The sequence below is a fragment of the Heterodontus francisci genome, chromosome 17 (genome assembly GCF_036365525.1).
Source record: "Heterodontus francisci isolate sHetFra1 chromosome 17, sHetFra1.hap1, whole genome shotgun sequence".
Lineage (NCBI taxonomy): Eukaryota > Metazoa > Chordata > Chondrichthyes > Heterodontiformes > Heterodontidae > Heterodontus > Heterodontus francisci.
Window position 1 is genome coordinate 1,794,945 of NC_090387.1, and position 12,357 is coordinate 1,807,301.

The window sequence follows — 12,357 nt, forward strand, 5'->3', positions numbered from 1 at the left end:
ACTTTCCACGCATATCCCCCCTAAACTTTTCCCCTCTCACTTTGAACTCGTGATCCCTAGTAATTGAATCCCCCACTCTGGGAAAAAGTTTCTTGCTATCCACCCTGTCTATACCTCTCATGATTTTGTACACCTCAATCAGGTCCCCCCTCAACCTCCGTCTTTCTAATGAAAATAATCCTAATCTGCTCAATGTCTCTTCATAGCTAGCGCCCTCCATACCAGGCAACATCCTGGTGGCACAGTGGCGCAGTGGTTAGCACCGCAGCCTCACAGCTCCAGGGACCCGGGTTCGATTCCAGGTACTGCCTGTGTGGAGTTTGCAAGTTCTCCCTGTGTCTGCGTGGGTTTTCACCGGGTGCTCCGGTTTCCTCCCACAAGCCAAAAGACTTGCAGGTTGATAGGTAAATTGGCCATTATAAATTGTCACTAGTGTAGGTAGGTGGTAGGGAAATATAGGGACAGGTGGGGATGTTTGGTAGCAATATGGGATTAGTGTAGTATTAGTATAAACGGGTGGTTGATGTTCGGCACAGACTCGGTGGGCCGAAGGGCCTGTTTTTCTCTTTCCGCAGGCTTTTTATAGAGCTGGAACAGGCTGTGCTGAGCTGGGGTTCTATCGTACAGTTTTACTTTTTAAAACTCCAACCCTTGTTCAACAGTTCATTCCCAGCTGCAAACAATTCAAAAGTCAAACAGGAAACAGAAAGACCACCTTCTGACCTGTCACTTCTCTGCACACATCTTTCCCAGTTACCAGGGTTTCTGTTCTATTTTTAACTCAAGTCATGTGACAACCAGTAAATGATGTTGTCAAACAAGTCCTCTTGATGACCCTCTTGGAAAAAAAGCTGGTCCAAAATTTCTTCAGTTTGACAATGAATTCCTCAAAAAAATATTAAAAAAGAAGCACTTTCTTAAGTGTGTTCACATCAAAGCTTCACCTGACAGCTAGAAAAATGTCCAGCGTATTCAGCACCCAAGGCAATTGTGGGGATTGTTTGAAAGTTCCAGCCCATGATTCCTGATACTGCCCGGTTGAGGTATCATGATGTTGTATAAGTGGAAAGCAGTTGCTGTGTGCCATTTCAATTGGGAAGGCCGCATTCCCAAACCACTGCTGCCCAATCTAGCTTGCACCCTCAGAGGTTGCTGTGAGCTGGCAGAGATTGTCCTTGAACCCTACTTTGAAGCTGATTCGGGCACCTCATGTGACAGCTTCAAGTGAAAAAATTAGCTGAGATCTGATTCCAATGGGCGAGAAGCTGTCCTGGTTGATGTGGGCTGCAACATTGTAATTTCAGTGGTTGTAGTGAAATTGTGAACATTAACAAGCACAGTAATGCTACTTTATTTGTCTTTACTTGATCGTGCCAGAAATATTTGTGAACAATGGACATTAACCTCATAACGGGATGTACACATGATTGTGCAGTGAATGTGAACTGTGTAATGTGTACATCAGGCAGTGTCATGTGATGTGTGAGATACAGTGTAATGTGCAAAATGTAAATGGTGCAGTGCCGTTTAATATGTAGCAGGATTGACCACAATATGTGGAGTGCATTGCAATAAATGTAACGTGTGCAGTGCATTCTGATAGCGGAGCGTATGCAGTGTGACAGGCCAGATTTTGCTGTTGCAGCGTATTTAACTGCATCTGCCATTAGTTAAAATCGCCCCTGCATCCTTCAGCTCAAAATATTGTTGCCCACAAAGTTTCTAAAGCGAGAGCTGATATCGGCGCAGTGAAGGAAACAGGGTATCAAGGACTTCAGTGGACAGGGAATTCAATGGGTTATCTCCTTAAATCATAAGGTTTAAGGATTGGGAAATAAACAGTGGCAGGACTGAGGAGAAGGGTGACTAAAGGGGGTGAATTCAATGTCAAATCAAGTACAGAAAGAGAAAAAGAGAGGGATAGAAAGATGGAATTATGAAAGAGAAAGGAAAACAAAGAAAAAAAATCTGAATTTAAAATGACATTTTTACAATCTCCCTGAAAAACTAAAAGTCTGAAGGAATGAGAGTCCACACTTTTAATGCACAAGAACACGCGAAATAAGAGCAGGAGTAGACCATGTGGCCCATCAAGCCTGCTCCGCCATTCAGTACAATCATAGTTGATCTTAGGATTCAACTCCATTTTCCCACCCGCTTGTCATATCCCTTGATTCCCTGAGAGACCAAAATTCTGTCAGTCCTGGCCTAAATGTGTTCAACAATAGAATATCCACAACTCTGGGGTAGAGAATTCCAAAGATTCACAACCTTTTGAGTGAAGTAATTTCTCCTCATCTCACTCCTAAATGATCAGCCCCTTATCCTGTTGTACCTAATTTAACTCGGGATGGGAAGATTGACCCCTTTTCCAATTATCTCAAACTCCCAGGCACCAGACACCAGACTACAAACATATGACAAGGAGAAGTTTAGTGCGACAGTTTTATTTAGACACCAAATAAGTACAAGTCTCACTTCTTGTACAAGAAACTACCCGTCAACGCAGAGGTGATCAGTCTCTTGTCACGATTGGTTACTGAACCTCCGGACTCAGGGTCCTGCCTTGGAGAGTTGTTCCTAGGTTCCCGCCGAGGATATACTCAAGCATTAACTCTTATATGTTCTTTAAAGGCTCACTGCTCAACCCATGACTCACATGATCGTGTCTTGCATGGTCTTTAAGATAAAGCTTCAAACATTAGCTCATATAATAAAAGCAAAATACTGCGGGTGCTGGAGATCCGAACATTAGCTCATCTTTGATTAGCAAGCATTAATGGTTTAGCTGCCTAAGCAGATGTCCAGACTTGTTTGCGACACCCATTGTTTGTTCCCCTTAATCTGCTCCCCTTTATCCGCACCGTTCAACAGTCACTTATTTGTTCCCCTTTGTCTGCACCGTTCAACAGTCACGTACCCTTAACCATAAGTTTCGACATGTCCGTAAGCTTACTTCAGCAAGTTCTGCACCTATCTTAGCTGCCTTAGAGCATGCTGGGTATAAATAATACTTGACCAATTTTTCAAGGCCTACAATCCTGAGACTGTGCCCCCATGTTTTAGATTCCTCGACCAGCGGAAATAATTTCTGTGTCTCCCCTATCCATCCCCTTTAGAATCTTACTTGTTCAATGAGATCACCTCTTATTCTTCCAAACTCCAGAGAATACAGGCCCAATTTACTCAGACTCTCACCATAGAACAGCCCCCTCATTCCAGGAACCAATCTAGCGAACCTTTGCTGCACTGTTTCTAATGCAAGTATATCCTTTCTTAAATGTGGAGACCAAAACTGCATACAGTACTCAGATGTGGTCTTACCAAAACCCTGTACAATTGTAGCAAGACTTCCTTATTCCTGTACTCCAATCCCCTTGCAATAATGGCCAACATGCCATTTGCCTTCCTAATTGCTTGCTGTGCCTGCATGTTAAGTTTAGTTTAGTTTAGAGATACAGCACTGAAACAGGCCCTTCGGCCCACCGAGTCTGTGCCGACCATCAACCACCCATTTATACTAATCCTACACTAATTCCATATTCCTACCACATCCCCACCTTCCCTATATTTCCCTACCACCTACCTATACTAGGGGCAATTTATAATGGCCAATTAACCTATCAACCAGCAAGTCTTTGGCATGTGGGAGGAAACCGGAGGACCCGGAGGAAACCCACGCAGACACAGGGAGAACTTGCAAACTCCACACAGGCAGTACCCAGAATTGAACCCGGGTCGCTGGAGCTGTGAGGCTGCGGTGCTAACCACTGCGCCGCCCCTAACTTTGTGCTTTCCTTGTACAAGCACACCCAAGTCTCTTTGAACGTCAAAACTTACAAGTTTCACACCTTTTAAAAAAATATTCTGCTTTTCTATTCTTATGACCAACGTGCATAACTTCACACTCCCCTACATTCTACTCCATCTGCCATCCTGTTGCCCATCTCTTAACCTGTCTACATCTCTTTGCGTTTGTGTCCTCCCCACAGCTTACCTTTTCACCTAGCTTTGTATCATCAGCAAACTTTGATATGTTACTCTCTGTCTCTTCATCTAAGTCATTAATATAGAGTGTAAATAGCTGAGGCCCCAGCACTGATCCTTGTGGCACACCACTATTTACTGCCTGCCATTTTGAAAATGCTCCGTTTGTGCCCACTCATTGCTGCCTGTCCATTAACCAATCATCTATCCATGCTAATATATTGCCCCCAACTCCATGAGCCCTTATCTTGCCTATTAACCTTTTGGTGTGGCACCTTATCGAATGCCTTTTGGAAATCTACTCGTTCCCCTTTATCTACCCTACTAGTTACATCCTCAAAAAACTCTAATAAATTGATCAAACAGGATTTCCCTCTAGTAAAACCATGTTGACTTGTTCTAATCATACTGTGCTTTTCTAACTGCATTGTTAAAACTTCCTTAATAATAGATTCTCCCCTTATGCTTTGTTTAAGTTTAAGATTCTTGTTTGTGATTGGAGTATGTCCCTTTCAAACTTAACATGGAATTCAATGGTATTATGATCACTGTTTCCCAGTGGCTCTCTTACGATGCCATTGCTAATTAACCCTGCTTCATTACACAATACTAGATCTAAGATAGCTTTTTCCCAGTTGGCTTCACAACATATTGCTCCAAGAAACTGTCCTGAAAACATTCTACAAACTCATCTTTGAGACCACTCCTGCCAATTTCATTGCCCCAGTCTATATGAAGATTAAATTTCCCCACAATGATTACGATGCTTTTGTTACAAGCTCCAATAATTTCTTGCTTAATGCTCTGTCTAATGGTGTAACTACGGTGGGGGGGGGGGGGGGGGGGGGGGTGGCTATAAACTACTCCCGCCAGTGTTTTCTGATTCTTGCTATTCCTTTATTCCACCCATACTGATTCTACTACATGATCATCTGAGGCCACATCCTTTCTCACTAATGTAAAAGCAAAATACTGCGGATGCTGGAAATCTGAAACAAAAACAAGAAATGCTGGAATCACTCAGCAGGTCTGGCAGCATCTGTGGAAAGAGAAGCAGAGTTAACGTTTCGGGTCAGTGACCCTTCTTCGGAACACTGACCCGAAACGTTAACTCTGCTTCTCTTTCCACAGATGCTGCCAGACCTGCTGAGTGATTCCAGCATTTCTTGTTTTTCTTTCTCACTAATGCCCTTGTATCATCCTTCACAATCAGTGCTACCCCTCCGCCTTTGCTATTCAGTCTGTCTTTCCGAAATATTGTGTACCCTGGAAAAACAACAAACTCCAGAAATCGCAGTGGTGACTTCAGGCTGTGTTGTGCCTAAATTTTGGGTTGTAAATCCTTCCACGACAACATGCACTGCACTGTACAGTTTGATGGTGCCATTTCTGACAGTTTCGGAGTGAATAATGGAGTGAAACAGGATTGTGTCCTAGTCCCCCCTCTGTTTGGCATCTTCTTCTCTGTGCTCCTGACCTTTGCCTTCTCTGCAGATATGGAAGGAGTCTACTTGCACAGTAGGTCAGACAGCAAGCTCTACAATCTATCAAGGCTGAAAGCGAAGACAAAAAACAAATCACATCCTGATCAGAGAACTCCTCTACACGGATGATGCTGTGTGTAGTCACTCACACGGAAACTTAGCTACAAAGACTCATAGACTGTCTCTCCCATGCCTGTAACTTGTTCTCCTTGACTATAAGCATTAAGAAAACAGTGGTCATGGGACAAGGTGTTGCATTTCCGCCCCTGATCACACTAAATAACACCCCACTGCAAGTGGTTAGTAAATTCTGCTACCTTGGGTCCACGGTGACAGACAATCTGTCCTTTGATGTAGAGCTCGATACACACATAAGTGAAATCAGTTACCACATTTGGCCGACTTGCGAAACATGCATAGGATAACACCAAGCTGACCCTTAGGACCAAGCTGACGGTTTATAAGGTCTGAACACCTTGCTGTATGGCTGTGAAACATGTGTGACTTACAGCTACCAGGAAAAGAAGCTCAATAATTTTCATATTCACTGTCTGCGGCGTATTTTGGGTATATCTGGCAGGACAAAATAACAAATGCGGCAGTCCTCTCAAAAGCAGATCTCCCACGTGAATTGGCACTCATCAAACAGAGGTGGCTTTGATGGATTGGACACATCTGTAGGAGGGAAGACAGTCATAGTGGCGCAGTGGTTAGCACTGCAGCCTCACAGCTCCAGCGACCCGGGTTCAGTTCTGGGAACTGCCTGTGTGGAGTTTGCAAGTTCTCCCTGTGTCTGCGTGGGTTTCCTCCGGGTGCTCCGGTTTCCTCCCACAAGCCAAAAGACTTGCTGGTTGATAGGTTAATTGGCCATTATGAATTGCCACTAGTATAGGTAGGTGGTAGGGAAATATAGGGAAGGTGGGGATGTGGTAGGAATATGGAATTAGTGTAGGATTAGTATGAATGGGTGGTTGATGGTCGGCACAGACTCGGTGGGCCGAAGGGCCTGTTTCAGTGCTGTATCTCTAAACTAAACTAAACTAAACATACCCAATGATCTTCTGTATGGTGAGATATCGGGTGTCAGACGACCAGTAGGGCACCCAAAGCTCCGCTTCAGGGTTGCTTGCAAGCATGACGTGAAGGCCCTAAATGTCGACTATTGCACCTGGGAGTCACAAGCTGGCAAAAAAGGGAAATGCCGACACATCCTGTGGACTGGCGTGCAAGACCACAGTGGCCAGTCACTGTAACAGGTTGGCAACAGGCGCCAGTGCCGAAACCAGCAACTCACAGCATCACTTGGCAGCTTCACATACAGCACATGTGGCAAAACCTGCCTCTCAAGGATTGGCCTTCACAGTCATCAGCAAAGGTGCACCAAGAGAAGACACCCCACCTAAATGGATTGTTTGCTGCATGTCCATCATTTAACATAGTTGGAAGGATGACAACCAAAATAGATGGCAGCACATTACTTGCGTAAATGAAGGAGTATGCTGAATTGGAGTGGAGTTTTGTAAATGAGTGGACATATTTTGGAAGTGGTGCAAATGATTAAAGAAATTCCTGTGTAGAATGTTTCGGCATAAAATTGCTGCAAATCAGTTATCCATGAATATCTGAGGCTAGGCAGGGCGGGGGCTAGTGAAAAACGGTTCAGTTGTGACAGGACTTTGCAGGAAACCCTAGGCTCATATAATCGATATACAAAGACATGTAATAGAAGGAGAGGTTCCAATTTAGACCCAGGGAAGCAAGTCTGTAATGAATCAGAGGCTGCTTGTCTTGTACAATGGGAAGTGTTTAACAGACTCCTTTCATTAAACAGCTTGCATGGTCACAGTGATGAAGGAAGACAAGTGTGGAGACAGGACCAAAAAGTACTGAGAATCTTTCTTTATTAATGAGCACTCAAGCTTTTAACCCACGATTATAGCAGTAAAGGACTTCCTGCTTCACAGATGTCCCAAGTGCGGACACAGCTGCACTCCCTGATAAACACAGAAGTCACTACTTTCTGTCGCTTCTCTATCTCGCAATGTGGGTTTTATCAGTTTGCAACACACCAGAGACTTTCAGGAGGTGAAAACGAGAAGCAGTAACTAGTCACTTAATGTCTGCTCGATCAGATGGCGGCTGTTTCATTACTCAACTCTTGATACTGTCTTAAATCCTAAATATTTGGCCATCAACCACCAGCCCATATTGGCATCCATTTGCTCAAATCCAGTCTTAGCTAGATAATTTCCAGCAATGGCTTCTCTTCTCGCCCTACAGTGTTCTCTTTAATATTCCCCCAAGAATCAGTCTTGGTCCTATCCTCTTTCACATCTCAATGTTGCCCCTTGGTGGCGTTATTTGAATGAATTCAGCCAATTCGATTCACTACATGTGTTGTCAAGAAACGACTGAAGGCACTGGATACTACAAAGGTTATGGGCCCTGACAACATTCTGGAAATAGTACTGAAGACCTGTGCTCCAGAGCTTGCCGCGCCCCTAGCTAAGCTTTTCCAGTACAGCTACAACACTGGCATCTACCCTGCAATGTGGAAAATTGCCCAGGTATGTCCTGTACACAAAAAGCAGGACAAATCTAACCCAGCCAATTACTGCCCCATCAGTCTACTCTCGATCATCAGTAAAGTGATGGAAGGTGTCATCAACAGTGCCATCAAGCGACACTTGCTTAGCAATAACCTGCTCAGTGACGCTCAGTTTGGGTTCCGCCAGGGCCACTCAGCTCCTGACCTCATTACAGCCTTCATTCAAACATGGACAAAAGAGCTGAACTCAAGAGGTGAGGTGAGAGTGACTGCCCTTGACATCAAGGCAGCATTTGACCGAGTATGGCATCAAGGAGCCCTAGCAAAACTGGAGTCAATGGGAATCAGGGGGAAAACTCTCCGCTGGTTGGAGTCGTAACTAACACAAAGGAAGATAGCTGTGGTTGTTGGAGGTCAATCATTTCAACTCCAGGACATCACTGCAGGAGTTCCTCAGGGTAGTGTCCTAGGCCCAACCATCTTCAGCTGCTTCATCAATGACCTTCCCTCTATCATAAGGTCAGAAGTGGGGATGTTCGCTGATGACTGCACAATGTTCAGCACCATTCGTGACTCCTCAAATACTGAAGCAGTCCGTACAGAAATGCAGCAAGACCTGTGCAATATCCAGGCTTGGGCTGATAAGTGGCAAATAACATTCATGCCACACAAGTGCCAGGCAATGACCATCTCCAGATAGAGAATCTAACCATCTCCCCTTGACATTCAATGGCATTGCGATCGCTGAATCCCCCACTTCTATCCTAGGGGTTACCATTGACCAGAACCTGAACTGGAGTAGCCATATAAATACCGTGGCTACAAGAGCAGGTCAGAGGCTAGGAATCCTGCGGCGAGTAACTCAAAGCCTCCCCAAAGCCTGTCCACCATCTACAAGGCACAAGTCAGGAGTGTGATGGAATACTCTCCACTTGCCTTGATGGGTGCAGCTCCAACAACACTCAAGAAGCTCGACACCATCCAGGACAAAGCAATCTGTTTGATTGGAACCCCATTCACAAACATTCACTCCCTCCACCAGCAACGCACAGTGGCAGCAGTGTGTACCATCTACAAGATGCACTGCAACCATGCACCTTGCTACTTTGCAACCATGCTACTCAGGCAGCACCTTCCAAACCAGCAACCTCTACCAACTAGAAGGACAAGGGCAGCAAATGCATGGGAACACCACCACCTGCAAGTTCCCCTCCAAGCCACACACCATCCTGACTTGGAACTATATCATCTTTCCTTCACTGTCGCTGGGTCAAAATCCTGGAACTCCCTTCCTATCAGCACTGTAGGTGTACCTACACCACATGGATTGCAGTGGTTCAAGAAGGCAGCTCACCACCAACTGCGGATGGGCAATAAATGCTGGCCTGGCCAGCGATGCCTACATCCCATGAAGCAAATAATAAAAAAAAGACATGGGGTCAACTTCCACATGTACGCTGATGACACTCTGCTCTAACTCTCCACAGCCACTGTCACCTCGCCACTGCCTCTGCTGTTAGACAGCTTGTACGATAGCCAGTCTTGGATGAGCTGCAGTTTCCTCTCGTTAAACATTGGGAAGACCAAAGGCATTATCTTCAGTCCTTGATGCAAACTCTGTTGCCTTTGCACTGGTTCTATCCCTGCCTGGTCATTGCTTCAGATTGAAACTGTCCACAACTGTGGCATTCTATTTAACCCGAGTTAAGCATCTGGTGCCATAACTTCTTCATCACAAAGACCTTCGCTTAGCTGGTTCCAGACTCCTTCATTGCCATCCTTAGGTATGTCCTATCCCACTGGCAGGACAGACCTGCGATTGGTTTAGAGTCAGGGTGTGGCCTAGGGGTCCTCAACGTTGACTCTGGACCCCATGAAATCTCATGGCATCAGGTCAAACATGGGCAAGGAAACCTGCTGATTGCCACCTACTGCATCCCCTCAGCTGATGAATCAGTGCTCTACTGAACACTACAAGAAGCATTGAGAGCAGCAAGGGCGCAGAAGGGTGGGGAACATCAATTTCCATCATCAAGAGTGGATCTGTAGCACCACTACTGACCAAGCTGGCCGAGTCCTGAAAGACATAACTGCCAGCCTGGGCCTGGGGCAGGTGGTGAGAGAATCAACACAAGGAAAAACTTACTTGACCTTGTCCTCACCAATCTACTTGTCGTAGATGGATCTATCCATGACCACTGCACATTCCTTGTGGAGACAAAGTCATATCTTCTCAATCAGGGCACTACCACTGTTTTAAATGGGATAGATTCAGAACAGATCTAGCAGCAGAAAACTGGGCATCCATAAGGCAGTGTGGGCCATCAGCAGCAACGCTCTGTCATCTTATGGCCTGGCCAATTTTATGATCTTATGACCCGGCTAATTACTGCTCTATCAGTCTACTCTCAATCATCAGCAAAGTGATGGAAGGTGTCGTCGACAGTGCTATCAAGCGGCACTTGCTTAGCAATAATCTGCTCAGTGACGCTCAGTTTGGGTTCCGCCAGGGCCACTCAGCTCCTGAACTCATTACAGCCTTGGTTCAAACATGGACAGCAGAGCTGAACTCAAGAGGTGAGGTGAAAGTGACTGCCCTTGACATCAAGGCAGCATTTGACCGAGTATGGCATCAAGGAGCCCTAGAAAAACTGGAGTCAATGGGAATCGGGGGGAAAATTCTGAGAATGGGTACTAAATGCTGCCATTACTCTGTGTCACAGTGCAGCATTACCTTTCTTTCTGCAGGCTAAGGGTTACTCACTGTAACAGTGCAGTTAGTATTCACTCTTCAGGGCATAGTTTGCTTGATGTATTTGGCAGGAAAGTAAGAGACTTGGACTGATCAGTGTAAGGCACTTTCAATCATTGTTATCGTAAAGCAGTTCTTGTGTACCACAGGACTTGGTACATCCACCCTTTCTCCTCATCCCAAATTGCCAGAAACCTGCACTGGTTGTTGTCTTCTTCCTGAATTTCACTCTGTATCTTTATTGAAAGTGATTTTCAATAGAATGGCCTGTATTCTGACCAGTCAGATCAGTGAAGAAGAAATGCCAATGTTTAAATGTTGGTGCAACCTTAAGTCAAAGAAGCCAATTAGTAAACTTGCTATTGGTGCTGAGCGTTGCAGGTGTTAGGAAGTTAAAACCCTGCTTACTGCTTGTAGCAGTGAGGTTGCAGATGTCCGTGGAGTAGCTGTGTACACACTCACAGCTGCAAACACAAACTCCTATTAATAACTCGTACTTCCTGCTCATGCCAGCCATATGACACAAGGGGGAGGACTGTCTGACATCAGTCGCATCCCCACAGAGATTGCAGTAGCAGTTTGGGACCATATTACTCTGGCAGCCCCAGCAGATGTGAATTGAAACGGGTGAGTACGCAATCATTTATTCAATGTGTGTTTAATTTTTTTCAATCTCCCCAAGACTTAGTTTTTCTACATAACTCCTTACCCTGCCATTGTGAGTCAGTCAGGAGCATGGTGTAGTCTTCTGGCACTAGTGTCTGGGCAGTGATGGGGTTATCTGGTGAATCCTTGCATTCACACAGTGGACAGTAAGGGCTTTCTAAATCTCCTTGCCCTGGCAGAGCACGGAGATACACAAGTCACAGTGGAAGGTAAGAGCAGGTTAAGGGTCTGTGCATTTTTTGCAAGAGCCAACCAACTAGCACTGGCTTGTCATCTTCTCCCCTTACCCCAAAATAATTGTTTACTCAACACTGCAGTTAGGATAAGCACAAAAGGTGGGTTTAATGAGCGTATATAGAAATAAGGACTCATGGATTAAGACACAAGACATTTTAAATTGTGTTAAGCCAGTAAAACAGCAGTGAGAAGCCAACGAAAACAGGTTGAAAGTAATTCGTGTAAAATTCTAAAATACATTGGTGTGCAAGTCAGAGGACACTTCAGTTCCCAGAGGCCGATTGTGTGAAAAGATGACAGAGTGAATTTTAACTGAGAGAAGGTGAGAGAGGAAGTTTGGTGCTGAGAAGGAGAAAGCCTGAAGCTAGGACTAGGGCAGGTATGCAAGAAAATGAATCCCAAAGCTTGAGGGTATAGACATGGGGCCAGGAGCTGGTCTAGTCGTGTGTGTGTGTGTGATGGGGATTATCTTGGATCTGTACATTACCCTATACAATTGCACAAAGTGTCAGAGTTCAGCTGTTCAAGCATTGGGATGTTGAGCTGGGGGAACGAGCTGGTTGAGCTCCCCTAAACACTTGGACAGAACAGCATTCTGGAAGATTCATTCCCGAAAGATCACCCCACAGATAGGGTAATTGGTGAAACAGAGGGGGAACTGTGTGATTGCCCTTGGGGGAACC

General features: G+C 45.2%; 1 protein-coding gene across 16 annotated transcripts in view; it reads left to right on the forward strand.

Moving 5' to 3' along the window:
• Positions 1-12,357, forward strand: part of cbfa2t3 (CBFA2/RUNX1 partner transcriptional co-repressor 3) — a 194,863-nt gene that overhangs the window by 28,833 nt on the left and 153,673 nt on the right. For 4 of the 16 annotated variants that reach the window (XM_068048971.1, XM_068048981.1, XM_068048975.1 and 1 more), the window contains exon 1: positions 11,242-11,398. The exons of 4 other annotated variants lie outside the window; for them this stretch is intronic. The gene's annotated coding sequence lies outside the window, so the exon portion shown is untranslated. Of the gene's footprint in view, positions 1-11,237; positions 11,399-12,357 lie in introns of those variants that run through there. 8 more of the 16 variants (XM_068048979.1, XM_068048967.1, XM_068048963.1 and 5 more) reach the window with 5 other exon arrangements.